This window comes from Rhinolophus sinicus, chromosome 12 (assembly GCF_057876585.1).
Source record: "Rhinolophus sinicus isolate RSI-liver-muscle chromosome 12, RSI-T2T, whole genome shotgun sequence".
NCBI classification, from domain to species: domain Eukaryota; kingdom Metazoa; phylum Chordata; class Mammalia; order Chiroptera; family Rhinolophidae; genus Rhinolophus; species Rhinolophus sinicus.
This window is the reverse complement of record NC_142512.1, coordinates 39,292,901-39,309,188: the sequence shown is the minus strand read 5'-3', so window position 1 is coordinate 39,309,188 and position 16,288 is coordinate 39,292,901. Positions and strand designations below refer to the sequence as shown.

The following is a 16,288-nucleotide window of genomic DNA, read 5'->3' as shown; positions in this document are numbered from 1 at the left end:
CTGGACTTGGGAGGATTCTTTCTGGACCCACCTCGGCAGCCTGCAGTTGCCCTACTGTGAACAACCTTAGAGCCTGGACTCCCGGCTCCAAGGACTCAGTCTCCCCAGCCAGAGTCCTTTCCGCACTCCCCCCCCCCCCCACCCCGTGCTTCCGGGCTAGACCGCTGGAGACCAAGTCGGGTGAAGTGGGGGGAGGGGTACAGGCACCCACCGAGGGTCTCAGAAGTGACGTCTTAGTAGGTTCTCTTCACACTTCCCCTTCCAACCTCTCCCAGCCCCCCGGCCTTCCAGATGGAATCGCCGAATTCCCAGCCTCTTCCTCCTTCCTGGATGTTTGCTTTTGCTGCCCAGACCCCCTCCCAGGGGGATATTGGCTGGGGAGCTTGCCACTCTGTGTGCAAATTGTGCATTGCACAACTCCAGGGGGCGCCATTTCTTTTGTAATCATTGTAGATTTGGATAGCCGTTGTGACAGTTTTCCAGCAGATGGCAATCAAGCGTTTTGAGGAACGGGTGCGTTTTTTTAATTTACCCAGTGTTGCAATTTGGTGTTGACTTGGCCCTCTGTGAGCTCCTGTTGGTGCCTATATACCCCCACCCTTGTCTCAATCCCGCTGATTGGGAGGGGCCTGAGGATAACATCTGGAGCAGGGACCCATTTCCTCGGTTCTCTCTCAGGTCCTCCTAATACCCATCCTCCCCAACAAAGGCTTCTGCTCTTCTGCAACTGGTGTCAGGGTAAGGACACCTGTCCAGGCATAATCGGTGACCCACTGTGCAATTTTTTGGGCTTGGCCTAGAAAGCTGCAGGGCAGCCAAGCAGAAGCACAGATCAGAGACCCTCTCTCTGCTTCCTCTCCCAGGGCAGGGGTCTTCCAGTCTCACAGGGATTAGGCCATCTCCTCCTTTTGGCAAGTAAAGGCTATCCCGGTGATAGGAGGAAGAGAGAAGCTGGCTGGAAGCTGGACCTGTAGGGACAGAACCAAAAGTTGCAAGCTGAGGGCACCTACTGGCAACCATCAAGACTGCAGAAGGGCTGGAGAGTCATGGCCAGAGACAAGATTCTCTCGTATCTCACAGACGAACCAGGGTCTCTTCTGCCCCATGTACCTTAGAGAAGGGCAAACAGAGCCAGGTTTCTCAAGTCCCTGGGGGAAACCCAGCCTGTCCTTGATTCAGAAAACTGCCCCAAGCCCTCTCTCCCTCCTTCATCATACTGGACCCAGTTCTGCCACCAGCTTACTGTGTGAACTTGGACAGCACCCCTTGGCGCTTGAATGGCCCTAACTGTAAAATGGAGGTAGGCCGTCTCCATCTATCCTACCTCTTAAGATCTTGTGATAATAAAATGGGACCAGGAAGGATGGTTCTGAGCCCTATGCCAGATTTGTCTCCTAGACAGCAAACCTGGGAGGGATAAAGGACGTGGAGCAAGGAGTGCAGGAGAGGCTGGACTGAAGCCAAGAGAAGAGCCTCGCGATAACGCATGAGTGTAAGTGAGCGTGAGAAATCTGGAAAGGTTTCCAGGTGAGTCAGACGCTCACACCTGTACGCCAGCACCGCCCCAATCCATTCTCTGGTGTCCCCACTCCCCTCCATCACTGTCTGGGATGATTCCCAGGAGGCGGACAATGGACATGCGGAGGCCTTCCAAGCACCGCCCCACCACTCATGTGACACACGTTTACTGAACACCTATTGTGCGCAGGCTTTGTGCTACACACACAGGATACAGAGATGGCCAAGACCACTCTCTGCTCTCAAGGAGCTCACTGCCTAGTGAGGGGAGACAGGCATATAAAGTAAGTCTAAGAAGTGTGCCCTGGGGGTGTTTACATAGGGCACAGTGGGGACCCAGAGGCACAAGCAGTCAGTTCTACATCCACAGCAGGGAAAGACTTCCTGGAGGAGGTGAACCTTGAGCCAATGTTACACGGTCTCCCATGTTAGTTAGCATCAGGCTGAGCTGGATTCTAATCCTGGCTTTGCCACTGGACTCACTGGGGAACCCGAGCCAAGTTTCTTACACTCTCCGAGCTTCACAGTCCTTACCTGGACAATGGGACTTTGCGGTTAGAAAGAGAGAAGGGTGGGAGGGGAGAGAGGGAAAGAGCAGACTGTGCAAAGCGTGTGTGTGTTTCCTCCTAATCCTCTAGTTTCCTCCTAATTCCTCCTAAATACTCTAGTTTCTCCATGTGGCTGGAAATCCGCTGATAGCAGCACCTGCGTCTCCCGCACGGGGCTGGCAGCTCCTGGAGCACTGGGTTTGGTTTCCGACTGGGAGAGGCTGTCTACAAAGGGCATGGGATTTGGAGTCAGAGGGCCTGGGTTCACGCTGGACGTGCTGGACATGGTTCTAAGTGCTTCACTCATATGCACTTCACAACACCCTATGACGCAGGTGCTATCATTATTAGCATTATTATTAGTTTCAGGTGTACAAAACAATATAATGATTAGACATTTCTCACCTCACAAAGCGAGAACCCCAACAAGTCTACTACCCCTCTGACACCGTACATAGCTATTATAATACCACTGACTATAATCCCTATGCTGCACTTTACATCCTCTGACTATATATAGTTTTTAAGTTGACATTCAATATTATTTTATATTAGTTTCAAGTGTACATCTCGGTGGTTAGGCATTTATATAACTTATGAAGTGAACCCCTCATAAGGCTAGTGCTTATCTGACACCGTACTGGTTTTACAACATTATTGATTATATTTCCCATACTGCATTTCACATCCCTGTGACTATTTTGTGATTATCAGTTTGTGCTTCCTAATCCTTTCACCTTTCTCATCTCCCCTCCCCCACTGTCCCCTTTTTAAGACCGGGAAACTGAGGTATGTAACACAGAGAGGTATGTAACTTATTCAAGGTCACACAGCAAGTAAGTGGAAGAGCAGGGATTTGAACCCAGCCTCCGGTTCCAGAGTCTGTAGGATTAACCCCTGTGTTACTGCCTTCCAAAACAGCTGTCATGAGCATTGTAAACAAGTGTCCAGGACAAAAGACTATGCTACACAGCGCCGGCCGGAGGCAGGAAGCAGAGCAGAGACGACACTGGCCCAGGCCTCCCCATGACGTGGGCTGCCCAGCCCCGCCCTGGCCTCCCTGACCACCACACTGAGTAGGGAGCTCAGCTTCCCGCCGTGTCAGCTGATGTCCAGGCCCCAGGGACAGCATCCTCCAGTCATCCCAGGTGTTGGGCTGAGCAATGGCCTGTCAGTATGGCTGCCTCCTTGCCCAGCAGGGCCCCACACTTGGAGAGACCAGATCAAGAGAGTGAGGATCTCCTTAGAGACCCCACAATGCAGAGCAAGGCTGGTCCAGAAGGACCCAGAGAGCCTGAGTCCTTCCCTTGGGATGTACAGCTCCAGAAGTGAACACCCAGGCAGGGGAAAGGGGTGGAGAGAGGAGAGTCCATCTGCAGTCGGGCTGGCCGGGATCCAGTTTCATATCTCCAGTGCAGCCAGCTCTGCTCCTTGCCAGCTTTGTGGCCACTTCCCTTTCCTCAGCTTCAGTTTAACCATCTGTAAAATGGAGGAGGGGAACTCACTGAATTGTGAAGCCCCTTTCAGCTCAAGCAGTTTAGGAATCTAGAACCTCTGGAGCCCTTTTGCATGGTCCTAGACCCAATACTGGCATGGCTCCAGATCCTCCAGAGTGGGCACTGTTTCCAAGCTGACTGGCACTGACGGAATCTCTTTCTCATTGCCCAAAGCCTGCACAGGAGACAAGCCAAGTGAACGATGTTGGTCCTGTGAGAGCTCTCCCACCACCCAGAGAGGTGACAAGGCTCACTCAAGGCAGCACAGCTAGTAAATAATTGAGCCAAGACTTAAGGCAAATAGAGTTACTGCCTACTGTGGACTTAGCCCCTGTGCCATGCGGCCTGTGCTGCCAGGGCATCACCCGCGAGCCCTGGTCTGAGGATTCAAGGAAGGTGGGGCCGGGGGAGAAGCTACGTAGAGGACACTTGCAAAAGTAGAGACACAGAGGTGACTGGGCAGAGAGAGACCGACGTTATAGTGGGAAAATCATTTGCCCTGCCTTCCCTGACACCTGTTCAGTCAAAGAGCAAGGTTCCTGCTTGCCAGGTGCCTCTTGATCTGATAGATCCGAAGCCCAGAATCAGAGCAGACCCCATGTCCTTCCCCCACGCTCCCTGGAGTGCCTCTGGGACCTCCCTCCTACTCCCCTGCCCCAGAGAACAGAGTGGTGCTACCTACCCCTTAGAAAATGCCAGAGACCCTACCAAGAGATGTCTGAACCCAAAGAGACCCCTCAAAAGGGCTCTAGGATTCAAGACCCCACAGAGGAGTCTTCAGTCTCAGGAAAACCCCAGAGAGAGGGTCTGGGATGCAGAGAGCTCCCCAAGACCCACACTCACAGGGGCCGGCATTCCCCAGCTATACACATCCTCCCTCCGCACCAGCATTAGGAGTTCACAAGTAGCCTCAGTCGCACCTTCTGCTTAGTCCCAGACCTCTCTTCTGGCCCCACCCTCCCATGCCCAGAGCTAGCAGCTCTGGGCCCTCACACCAGCCTTTATGCCTTATCCATGCTCTCCTCCCCACCCCCACCCACTGCACCCCAGCCTTCCTCTTCTCCCTACCCAGGAGAACACCCTGGCCTGAAGGGGCCTCCCAAGCTTGGTACTAACCAGACATTCCAGTCCCACTGGGAAGAATGGGGAGGGGTCCCCAGGAAAGGTGAGGTGAGAGGAAGGGGAAAGGGAGTAACGATGGCCTCCATTTCCTCATCTACAAAATGGGGATGATAACCACTCCTTGCTCAAAGGATTGTTATGAGAAGCTGTACAGAGTGGATGTTAAGAGTGCTTGCTTGTAATTTTACTAACAATTGTCACCCCAATAAATTTAATAAAATTAAAAAAAAAAAAAAAAGAGTGCTTGCTTCTGGTTACGCCTCACTTAATAAATGCATATGGGAAAACATAATGGGATACCACTACATATCCACCAGATTGGTGACAATTTAAAATACTGACAATACCAGGATGTGGAGTATGGGAATTCTCATACAGAAAGCAAATTTGTACAACCACTTCAAAGCAAGCAACAATTCCACCCCCAAATACACATCCAATAGAAGTGTGTGTGTGTGTGTGTGTGTGTGTGTGTGTGTTTCAAAACACATATATGAGAGTGTTCGTAGCAGCATTATTCAGCCAAACACTGGGATCCATATACACATAGAATAGATACATCTATAATTGAATCAACTATTGCTACATCCAGCAACATAGATGAATCACATATTGAACACAATCACAGATGATTCTATTTATATAAAATTCAAAAACAGGCAAAACTAATCTATGGTTTTAGAAATCAAGATAGAGGGTACTTTTGGGGAGAAGCATGGGAGCAGTTACTAGAAGGGGTAATGTTTATTATTCAGTTACATAGTGTATTCACTATGTGAAAATTCATCAAGCTAAATATTCCTTATTTCTGCACTTTTCTGTATGTATGGTACACTTCAATATTTTTAAGAAAACCTTTCTGTTTGTTTTCTGTTTTTTTGTTTTTTTAAGAGTGCTGGCTCTTAAGTCAGCCTGGCTGGACTGGATTCCTGGCAGGAGATTTAGGACAAATTAGCACACCTCTCTGTGCCATCTTTCATTTAAGTGATGATTATATAGGGTGGCTGTAATGATTAAATGAATGAATCTGAGTAAAATGCTTACCGTGGTGCCTGCTTCATATTAAGTGCCCAATGAGTGTTAGTTATTAGCCACGACCAGCCAAGTGAAACGAAGAGCCTGGAGCCAAAGCGCCTGCACTGAACTCTGGATTTGCCATTTACACTCTGTGACTGTGGCCAAGTGACATCCTCCCTCTTATCCTTAAATGCCCTTGGTTGTAAAAGAGGGAGGATGCCAGCCCAGCCTGATAGGACTGTGCAAGGAGCTGCAGAGGCGACATGTGCAGAGCTCTCAGCACAGTCCTGGCGCGGAGCAAGTCCCAATATGTGTTAGCCATTACGAGCGCCGATCACCATGGAAACCCTATAAACCCATTTTTTAGATGGAACTCCAGGTAGTAAAAAGACTGGCTTCAGGTCACAAGCAACTAAATGTGATTTAAACCCATTTGAGGGATGATACAGAGCCACGGGGACCCCCCAACCCCCACTGCACCCCAGAGGCGTCACAGCCTTGGAGAGTTTTGCTCAAACCCAGAGAGCTCCTCTCCTTCCCGCCAGGCTGCCCTTGTCAGGGTTCTGCGTCCCCAGAGGCTGCTGTGCCTTCCCTGCCTGCCCAGCTCTTGTACCAACCTGCTAGTTCTGGTGCCCTCGGCCAGGGTGCTGGGGGTGCAGCCCAGAGCCAGATGGGGCTCGAGCTGTGGGAAGAGAGGGGCTCAGAGAGAGCCTTTCCATGCCAGGAGCCCCCTGGGGTGCCACCATGATTGTCCTTGTCCTGAGAGGTAGGGGCGGGTGAAGGCTCGGGGGATTTTAAGGGCACAGAGACAGGGCTGAGTGGGCCCAGAAATCAGGCCCATCCTACCTGGAGCCCCCAGTCCATAGCCTCCTGAAGCCTGGACTTCTCCCATCGTCACCCCCTCAGCCCTCAACTTTTCCAGAGGCTTGATGTTTGCTTGGAGCCAGTACGCCTGCAGATCTGTGCCGTCTGTTCCACAGCCCCACCCAGTCATGGTAATCTAAAGAGCAGCAGAAGCCAGCCCTGAGCCAGGGAACGCCAGACAGCCCGCAATGGAGAGCCCTGCCCTCAGGTTGGGGTGCACAGGCTGTGGGGCGGCGAGCTCTTGCAGTGGGAACCATGGCTTCAAATCCCAGCTCTGCCCCGATTAGCTATATACTGTGGGTTGGGTCTGCACCATGATGGACCTCAGTTTCCTCATCTGAAAAATGGAGCTGCCAGTCCCTACTTCACTCTGCAGGGCTATTAAGGAGGATCAAATGAGGCCATATAAGTGAAAGGACACATAGTCCAGAAAGCAGGTTACAAATTAGTGGCATCATTATGACTTTTTTAATTATAAGATTCTATGATGCTTTGAAATGGAAGGCTAGAGAGAAGGGTGGAGGGTACTAGCAAGGGAAAGTCCGAGAGAAGAGACTGGAAATGGAATAGGACAGAGAGACGGGAAGGCAGAGAAGATGGATAGATGTGATGAAATGAAGAACTTGGAGAGATGAGAGAGATTTCGAGACAGATATGAAACCAAAGATCCAGATTCCCTCATTCATTCATTCATTCATTCATTCATTCATTCATTCATTCTTTAGAGGAAGGAATGGGGCAGTAGCTGCCAAACTACTCCCACGGGGACTCTCTTTAAGGAATACGAGCTCTTCCCTATCTATCTGATCACACTGACATTCAGCCTCTACTCAGACTTTCCCCACCAGCAAACAAGTAAGCACGCATAGAGTGAGGGAAGGATCTAGAACCCGAGAGATGAGCTCGCCAAGGAAACAAATAGATGTGTGTAGAGGCACACAGCACCCCACTCCATCCTACTACTCTCTTTCTGGGCCCCACCCTAAAGCTTCCTGCTATTCTGACACCAATTCTGATGCGTGGGTTTTCCAACACCTGCTGGGTGTCCTACGGTTTAACTCAATTGTGACATTATTTACCTGGAGTTAGCATCAGATCTCGCAGGTTAAGGGCTCAGTCCTACAAAACTGCCCCCAGCCCCACTTCAGATACCAATCGCAAGTCCAGGTTGTCACCTGGGCTTCTGACTGACCTGCTGTATATCAGAGGTTCCCCTTAGGTTGGACACCCTCCTTAGGTTCGATTAATTTGCTGGAGTGGCTCACAGAACATTTTATTTACTAGATTACAGGTTTATTATAAAAGGATATAACTCAAAAACAGCCAGATGAGGAATGGCATAGGGCAAGGTGTGGGGAAAGGGCGCAGAGCTTCCACGCCCTCTCCCAATGAGCCATTCTCCCAGCTCCTCCACGTGTTCACCAACCCAGAAGCTCTCTGAGCCTGTCCTCCTGGGTGCACAGGCTGTGGGGCGGCGAGCTCTCTGAACCTGTCCTCCTGGGGTTTGGGGGCATTAGTCTGTAGCCTCTATCCCCTACCGGAGGTCCGGAGGGAGGTCAGTGAGTAAGAGCAAAAGTTTCAACCCTCTAATCACTAGATTGGCTCCCCTGGCAACCAGCCCTTATCCTTAAGTTACCTAAGGGCTTTCCAAAAGTCTCTATTAGCATAACAAAAGATACCTTGATTGCTTTCTCCACTTAGGAAATTCCAAGGGCTTTAGGAGCTCGGTGCCAGGAATGTGGAGGAAGGCTAAATGTTTCTTATTATAAATCACAATATCATACCTCCCAAGGACCTTATCTGGGATTTCTGCCAATTTCAGAGCTGGGAAGAAAGTGACAGGTCCAGGTGACCCCATTCCCCACCACATCAGAAGACATAAGTGGCTTTCTCACTCTATCCTCTATCCCCCAAGCCACCTTCCTGGCGCATTGCAGTCACCTGCAGTTACCTGTCTCTCTGTGCCTCAGTTTCTCCATCTGTACAATGAAGAGGTTGGACCTAGTGATCGAAGACCCCGCCTAGTTCTAATCTCTCTTCCATGGTGATCCAAGCCTACTCCCAACCCTCTTTCTGGATATGCCTGCCCTTCTGAGCCCCCTGAATGTCAGATAAATTTCAGGGACTTTGGGACCCTCTGTGATGGCAGTGGGAGTGAGGTGAGGGAACAGAAGACTGAGGAGTCGGAGTGAGACTGAAAGCACTCCCCTCCCCGCTTGCATCTCTCCTACAGGCCTGCCTGCTCCAACAGGGAGAACTAGAGGAGTACCCCAGGACTGGGCCCCTGGCTTATGGGGAGCCCAGGAGCCCCTGGCCTCCCAGTACACCCTGTAGCCCCAGACCAGCCCCACCTTTGAAAGGAGCAGTCAGAACAGAGGTGAGGGGTGGAGGGTGTGTGGTTGGTGGGAGGTGGGGGATGAGCAAATCTTGGGTGGATGAATGGGCGAATGGTGGGGGGATGACATGTGATAGCATTCTTTGGGTAGAAGGGTGGTTGAGGGTCTTCTGAACCGGGGATCTGGGGTAAAGGTGGTGACAGGAGGAGTCTCAAACTAAGAAACCAGATTCCTCCTGAGGCAATTTCTATATTTATACCCAAGTACTCTAATAGGGCCTGGAACCCAATAATCAGTTAATGACTATAGGTGACTCAATGAATGCCCCATGCCCAGGACCACCTTAGATTTCCTTACGTGATCTCAGAGCCCCAGGCACTTTCCCATGCACACATTCTACTCCCATCAGGGCCCCTGACTTGGCCCCATTGCCTTCTCCTGCAAGAGACAGGGTCAGAGTCTCTTCCAGACCAGCCAAGCCAGACAGGTCCACACGTGAGTAAAGGGCACCCACCCTGGCCCCCCACCTCCTCTATCCCAAGCCCTCCTGAAACCTCCCTCAACACCATTTTCACTTCTTTCTGGGGACGACTCACTTATCTCCGAGCCTTTTAGCCATCCTTTCTCTCGTCCTATTGCCACAACCAGAACGTGAGTTGCTGTGCCTTTCTTGCCTGCTCCCCTGCTTATTTCTTCATTCTCTCCCTCCTTCCTTATTGATGCCCCCCCCATCGTTCCCTACACCCTTTTCTACAACAAGCGCTGCTCACAGGTAAGACACTGTCCCACACATCCTATGTGGTCTTAGACTAGTACATATAGATGCTGAGTAACACCTGCCGGTTCACTGAGACCCCACCTCCCCTGGTGTCTCTCTCTCCTGGGGGTCTTGCCCCCCTCCCCCCCTGCACTGGAGACCTGCGTCATCCTGGGTCCTACTCCCCTTCCCAGTACAGAGTCAAAAGGGAGAGGCTCCATGGGTGCCCCAGGTTTGTCCTACAGGCTTGGAGGGGCCTCGGGGGCCCCGGGTCCATCTGGAAAGGTGATCTACGCTCAGGTGGCTCTCCCTGAGAGAACAGGCCAGGGTGCTCCTCCTTCACCGCTCTCCCCTTTCTCTTCTACTTCCTCTTCCTCCCTGAAGCAACAGCCTCCAGTAGTCCTCTCAAATCTCACCTTCCACCATTAAAGATTAATTCCCTTGGCGTTGAGAAGGTAGTGTGTGTAGTAGAACATCAATAGACGGGGAATTGTGAGATCTTGGATATGTCACCTCGCGTGTCAGTGAAGCCTGTGAAAATATCTTTTCTCGGATAAATCACTGTAGATGCTTCCCTCACGCTCTCTTCTCTCATCTGTTTGTTCAAAATTTGAGTCATTGGCAATCCTCTGCATTGCCCTCATGCCTTCATCTGCTCCACCTCTCTCAAAGCGCCCTGGTGAGTGGATGCTCTCCTCCCTCCTCCCGGCTTCCTCCAGCACCAGCACCACCACCCCTAGCACGTACCTTCTGCCTCCAGAGTCTCTGCTTCCAGAGAACAGACTTTACCTGGTTCCCACTTTTCTGCTGATCTCAGGTGAGGCACATGGATGGAGGACCACCTGACGCCACTGCACCCCCACCTCACCCCATCCTTAGAAGTGATCTGGGAAGGCCAGAATATCTGAGAAAAAGGTAGGAGAAAGGGGGATTGTGAATGAGATTCCTTGAGCTGCTGACTCTTACCCACTTCCCAGTTAGAAGCAAGATTCATTTGCCGTCGTGGACAATTGTCCTCCTCCCCCTTTCACTAGGGATGCAGCCCTACTCAGGAAAAGTCTCCTGGGACTCTTGCAGCTGACCCCTCTGCCCCTTCTGGGTTTTCATTCCCGTGGCTTCCTAAACTCTCTTTGACTTTAAGGTGTAGATGCTCAGGGACAGCCCGTGTTCCCAAGGGCATCCTGCCAATGTCAGCAGCGGGTACTGAGCCTTACACTGAATCACCAGAAGATGGAGCAAACTGTGGGCGTCCAGCTTCCAGGACCACGCAAGCAGAGGCACCTGTGGACCTTTGCCTTGGCCGGGTTATGCCTCAAGTCCACGCGCTCCTGCACAAGGGGGTCTGCTTCTGGGTATGCTGCCCCCAGGTGGACAATGATAGTACTGACAGTACCATTCACGGAGGGCCTCCTGGGGAGTGGGATTGTACTAAGTGCTGAGGGTTCTAAAGGAGCCCACAAATCCCTTCAGAAGAGCTGTGGTCTGCAGAGGGAGACCTGCAGGTAAACACACTATGATCCGTGCTATGTAATAGAGAGAAATGCATTGAATGCCAAGAAAACAGGAGTCCCCAGTGGTTAGGGAGAACTTCAAACGGAGGTGACATTGACTGAGTCTTAAAAGCTAAGTAGAAATTTGCAGTCTTGAAGAAATTACCTTAACCCCTCCAAGTCTCAGTTTCCTCAGTTTAAAGGGTTGTTATAAAGACTAGGGGGGAAATTACATAGTGTTTATTATAGTGTCCAGAACATAACTGGCACTCAAAAATGTGTATATGTGTGTGTGTGTGTGTGTGTGTGTGTGTGTGTGTGTACATCTATCTATCTATCTATCTATCTATCTATCTATCTATCTATCTATCTATCTATCTATCTATTCCAGCTGTGGGGGCTGGCAAGTCTGTAATCTAGGGCAGACCAGTAGGCTGGAGACTCTTACAGGATTTCTGTATTACTGTCCTGAGGCAGAATTCTTTCTTTTCTGGGAAACTTCAGGTTTTTTGCTCTTAAGTCCTTCAACTGATTGGATGAGGCCCACCAGCCTCATAGAGGGTAATCCTTTTACTTAAAGTCAACTGACGGTAGATGCTAATTACATCTACAAAATACATTCACAGCAACACGTAGACTAGTGTTTGACCAAACAACTGCACACCATAGCATAGCAAGTTGAGCCAGAACATTACCCACTGCAGAGGTCATTTCCAAGCAAAGGCTATTCCAGACAGGGACGATATTACATTTTCTCGCCTGATTGTGCTTTTTGAAAAATCACTCTTGTCAGATGGGTAATAGACTTATTGGGGTTATCACTCTGTGAAATATATAAAAGTCTAATCACTATGTTGTTTTGCAACTAATAAAAAAAGAAAAAATCAGTCTTTCTTACTATCAAAGACTAACCTTATCCTGTTTTTTTTCCCCAACCTCAGATAGAATACTTCCTTACACTGGCCCTAAATGTTTATTTATCAGGTCAAAACTTCTTTCTTAGACATTCAGAGTGCTTCAAGACAGCTTGATTTCAAAAGACCAGGCAGGCTTTCTCCTATAGCAGGTTCTAGCTCATCTCGTGAGAAAAGGACGAACTACCTGCTCCAAATGACAGTCTTCTTTGTTCTCTGTAAATTCCCACTTTTCTGCTCATGTGGCTTCTTTTCTTTCATGACCAAGAGGGAGGAAAGAGAAACATGTAGGCAGCACTTAGCTGCAGGTCTTTCAGGAATACCATCTTTGTCTTCAATCCCAAACAGAAGGGCATACATAGCTTTTTATTTCCTTTAGGTGAATAACTTGCTCCTAACTCCACTCCACTCCTTACCAATCTTCCCGGTCTCTGACATCATCTGTGAAGGGGCCCTGTAGACTTAAACCTGGCCCTGGAAGTACCAGCAGGGGGGACAACTATCAGATCAGTATCAGACAGAAGACACCCCAGAGATGTCCTTTTTTATTCCTCTTCCTACGTGGAGAATTCTGACCCAGAGTTCTTCAATGATGACCTTCTCTGTTCCAGAGTGCCGTAAAACGTACCAGGAATGAGCATTCAGGTAGCCTGGCCATCAAGACACTCAATCCAGTCTTCTCGTGTGAGAAGCCGAGAGAGCAGAGAGGCCCAGCCCTGGTCTCTGTTGTCAGAGAGGAAGTCCTCCCTATCCCACCCCCTTTACCACTTCCACTCTGTGGGTTATAGAGGAAGGATGTGAGGAGCTGGAGAGTCTGGGGGTGAGGGAGAAGGGAGGGGTTCATGGCTGTGTTTGTCCAGGTTTTGCTGACCAAGCCTCCAGGAGGCAAAGATGCCAAGTCCAAATGCCAGTTCCAGCTGCTGCCATTAGTAGCCACAGGTGCTCGAGATGGGTAGCCAGGAGGTCTTGGGACCCTGGCAGAGATTTAAGGTTACATCCGCCATGCTAGGAGGCCAGGAGGCAAGGGGTAGGGGTGTCACATAAGGAGTGGAAAGAATCAGAGACCATTCTTCACCTCCCTGACACCATGCCCCAGCCCCAGTGGGCTTGAGCTCGTTCCTATGCAGCTCTGGGCTGGGCACTGGCAGGGAAGGGGACGCCAAGATACTGGCATATCCTGATTTCAACCAACTCAATTCACAGGGTTTTTAGAAAAAATATTAGTGGATTGCCATTTTTACACAGAACAGAATTCTTACATGTAAAAAGATGAAAGTGGAGCTGCTCTGGGTTGGAGAACCTGGGCCTCATCTCCTCTGACTGCCCGTCCCACCCCCCACCCCCCCTCTAGACTCTGTGGAAGGCATTTTGCAACCCACTCCTCTAGCTGGGCTATCTAGACTTCAGTGTACAGGTGGGGAAACTGAGACCTAGAGAGAGGAGGAGATTTACCCAAGGTCATGCAACTAGTGACAGCAGAACTGGGCGAGGACTTCCCACCACAATACACTGTCCCTCAATTTGGTCCAAAGGTTGAGATTTTCTACTGAGTCCTCACCACTGGGTTCACTTAAACTGCAAGTTCCCCCAGTATGTTGAGACTCTATCTCTATCTACAAAATTTACATTCTCACACACACTTGTATAGACAGATAGGCCTTCCATGAGGTGAGGAAAAGGGTCAGGGGTGAAAAGGGTATAGGGAGTATATGAAAACAAACACTTAGAAAGTCACATGTTGGCAAAGGGTCATGAACACCAAGAATTATCAGGACCCACAATTACAGAAGAAAATCTTTTAAATTTTGTTTAAGCTAACTTTTTACATTATAAAAATAAGACATGTCTACAATTTTTTAATTATCAAATAGGATAGAAAGGAAAATATGAAAAGTTTTCCTCCCCCTCCAATTATTTACGATTCCTTCCAGATGTTTTCAACCCATAAACATTTACCTAACTGGAATTATGTCCTAATTCTTTCCTTCACTTTTTAAAAACTTAATACATCTTAGTGATATTTCCATATCAGTACACCTAGATCAACTTCATTCCAAATTCCATTAGACAGCTGCCAGTTCTTTTCTAATAAAAACAATATTGCAATAAATAACCTTGTACATGTATCTTTGCACAATTGCAGACACCTGGAATTCCCTCTTTATGGACAATGCCCACCTATCCTGGACTTTTCAGTGGACCCCTGCAAGTCTCACAGGGCCTCTGTGATAGGCTCTGGGCAGGAGGCAGGCTGACAGAAATAGCTTATGTCCAGAAGAGAAGTGGGGGTCCTTTCATGATCAAGAGAAGACATTTCTGTGCTAGAGGGCTGGAGGATTGTCCTAGGTGCTTCCATATGTCATTTAGCCCTTTGTATTTTTGATAAAGGATAATGATATAGGGAAACTGAGGCTCAGAGCGATTTCTGACTCATGCATGTGTGACTCCAAAGTCCTTTAGACTCCACAGTTCTGCTTCCAGATTTTTGGAACAGGATCAGGCTAAACTGCAGGGCAGATTTAAAGCTGGGTCCCAGAAAAGAGGGCTAGAGCTGCTTATTAAATTCCTGGGTACTGTAGGCTAGGATGAGCAACAGGGTGGAGGCAAGAGGGGCAGAGGCTGGACTGCTATCCTAGGGGAAGCATGGCCACCCACCCCTACCACCTTGGAGCTCTGTATTCCAGGAGGTAGAAGGCAGCATGGCTAGTCTCTGTCAGGGTTCTCCTCTGTCCTGGGGAAGCTGTAGACAGTGACATGAGAAGGCCTGTTCAACCTCTGGGTGGGCAGAAGCTACAGGATGGGCTTCCCCACAACTGCTCTGAGACCCTGGTGGTCCCGTGCATTGAGGTTGCCTTTCTGGTCAACACATATAGTGAGCAGAGTGAAGCTGAAAACACGCGGGAACTACTGGAGGCCAGGAGACCAGAGGCATGGACCAGCACCACGCCGACGCAGCACTCCTTTGGCTTCCCAATCACTCTAGCCTAGTGGGCTACTTCCATCCCGGACTTCATGTCCTACCACACCCCCTCCTCACTGGCCCTCCCTGGACAGCTTTGCCAACAGCGTGGGCATCAAATACGCCTGGGTGGTTTAACAATTGGTTGGCTCTCTGGTTTTTTTAGAAGAAAAAAAAATTAAATCCACAAATTGTCATGCCAGGCTAAGGAAAATTCCTGCTTCCTGACTCAGATACTGTTAGCCTACTATCCTAAACATTTATCTCGTGTAATCTTCACACAACTCTGAGGTCATACTATTATTTTTATTTCCCTTTTTCAGCAGAAGAAATGAAAGCGACTGAGAAGCTGCCTCCCTCAAGATCACACGACTGTCAAATTGTCCAGCCAGGACTGAAACTCAGGGAAGGAGCTGGCGCAGATGGAATTAGTAGCCATGCAAATTGTGCACTCCTTAATTTTTCTAGCATCTTGTAAGGGCAACAACCTTGTTTTGGTCATTTTGACATTGTGAATGGATGAGGAAAAAAGAAAAGCCACTCAACAAAAATTTCAATCTGGCTTTTCCTCGTCAAACCTGAACAGCTGTTTTGGACGGCAGAATTCAGCGAACTTAACACAGAGAGCAAAAGACACAAGGGTATCCTACTGGCAGTCTGAACCCCCCCAAAAAATCAGTACTAGAATGGGCCCCTAAGCCATCCTCAGCTCGAGGCGGTAACTATAAATTACCCCAGTTGCAGCCTCAGGCTGCTCTCCTGGGGGACTCGAAGGCTATTTCGCGCGGCCTCTCTACATTTTTCTATTATATGAAAACCAAAACCCACAACTGTAGCACTTTCGTTTCTTTGAAAATAAATTCTTGGAGGGCAGGGGAGGGGAGATTGAGGCAGACGTCAGAACCTGTGTTCACTTAATCAAATCGCCCGGCTTCCTGTACACAAAGCCAGCACTGTTTCTTCAGGAAAATGGAGCTAGGACTCTCGTTCTTCTCGCTAAAATATCTTGGGACACAGGATGGTTTTCAGATTTCAGGGATCTGAAATAAATTAGCATTTCCTGGGGAATAAATACCCTTTTCCTTCCTGTTTTTACGCCAGTCTGCACCTCAGAAATCCCCCTCCTACCTCCACCGCGCGGTCCACCGAGTTTTCTGCACGGCGAAGACAAACGAGCCCTCCTCATTGGCCAGGTTCCCTGTCGATCCCTCCGCTACGACCCAAAGTGGTGCCGTTTGAAAACCCTCTAGTCCCGTCTCCCTTGCCT

The 16,288-nt window shown here is 49.5% G+C and overlaps 1 long non-coding RNA gene across 2 annotated transcripts; it reads right to left on the bottom strand.

Moving 5' to 3' along the window:
• Window positions 1-865: 865 nt before the first annotated feature.
• LOC141568782 (uncharacterized) lies at window positions 866-16,251 on the bottom strand. 2 transcript variants are annotated; one of them, XR_016022907.1, is made up of 3 exons: window positions 16,150-16,251; window positions 10,448-10,562; window positions 866-968 (listed from the first exon to the last, which is right to left on the bottom strand). It is a non-coding gene; the product is annotated as an uncharacterized LOC141568782 (long non-coding RNA). The 2 variants fall into 2 exon arrangements; XR_016022906.1 differs by lacking the exon at window positions 866-968 and adding an exon at window positions 3,413-3,545.
• Between the last annotated feature and the right edge of the window lie 37 nt (window positions 16,252-16,288).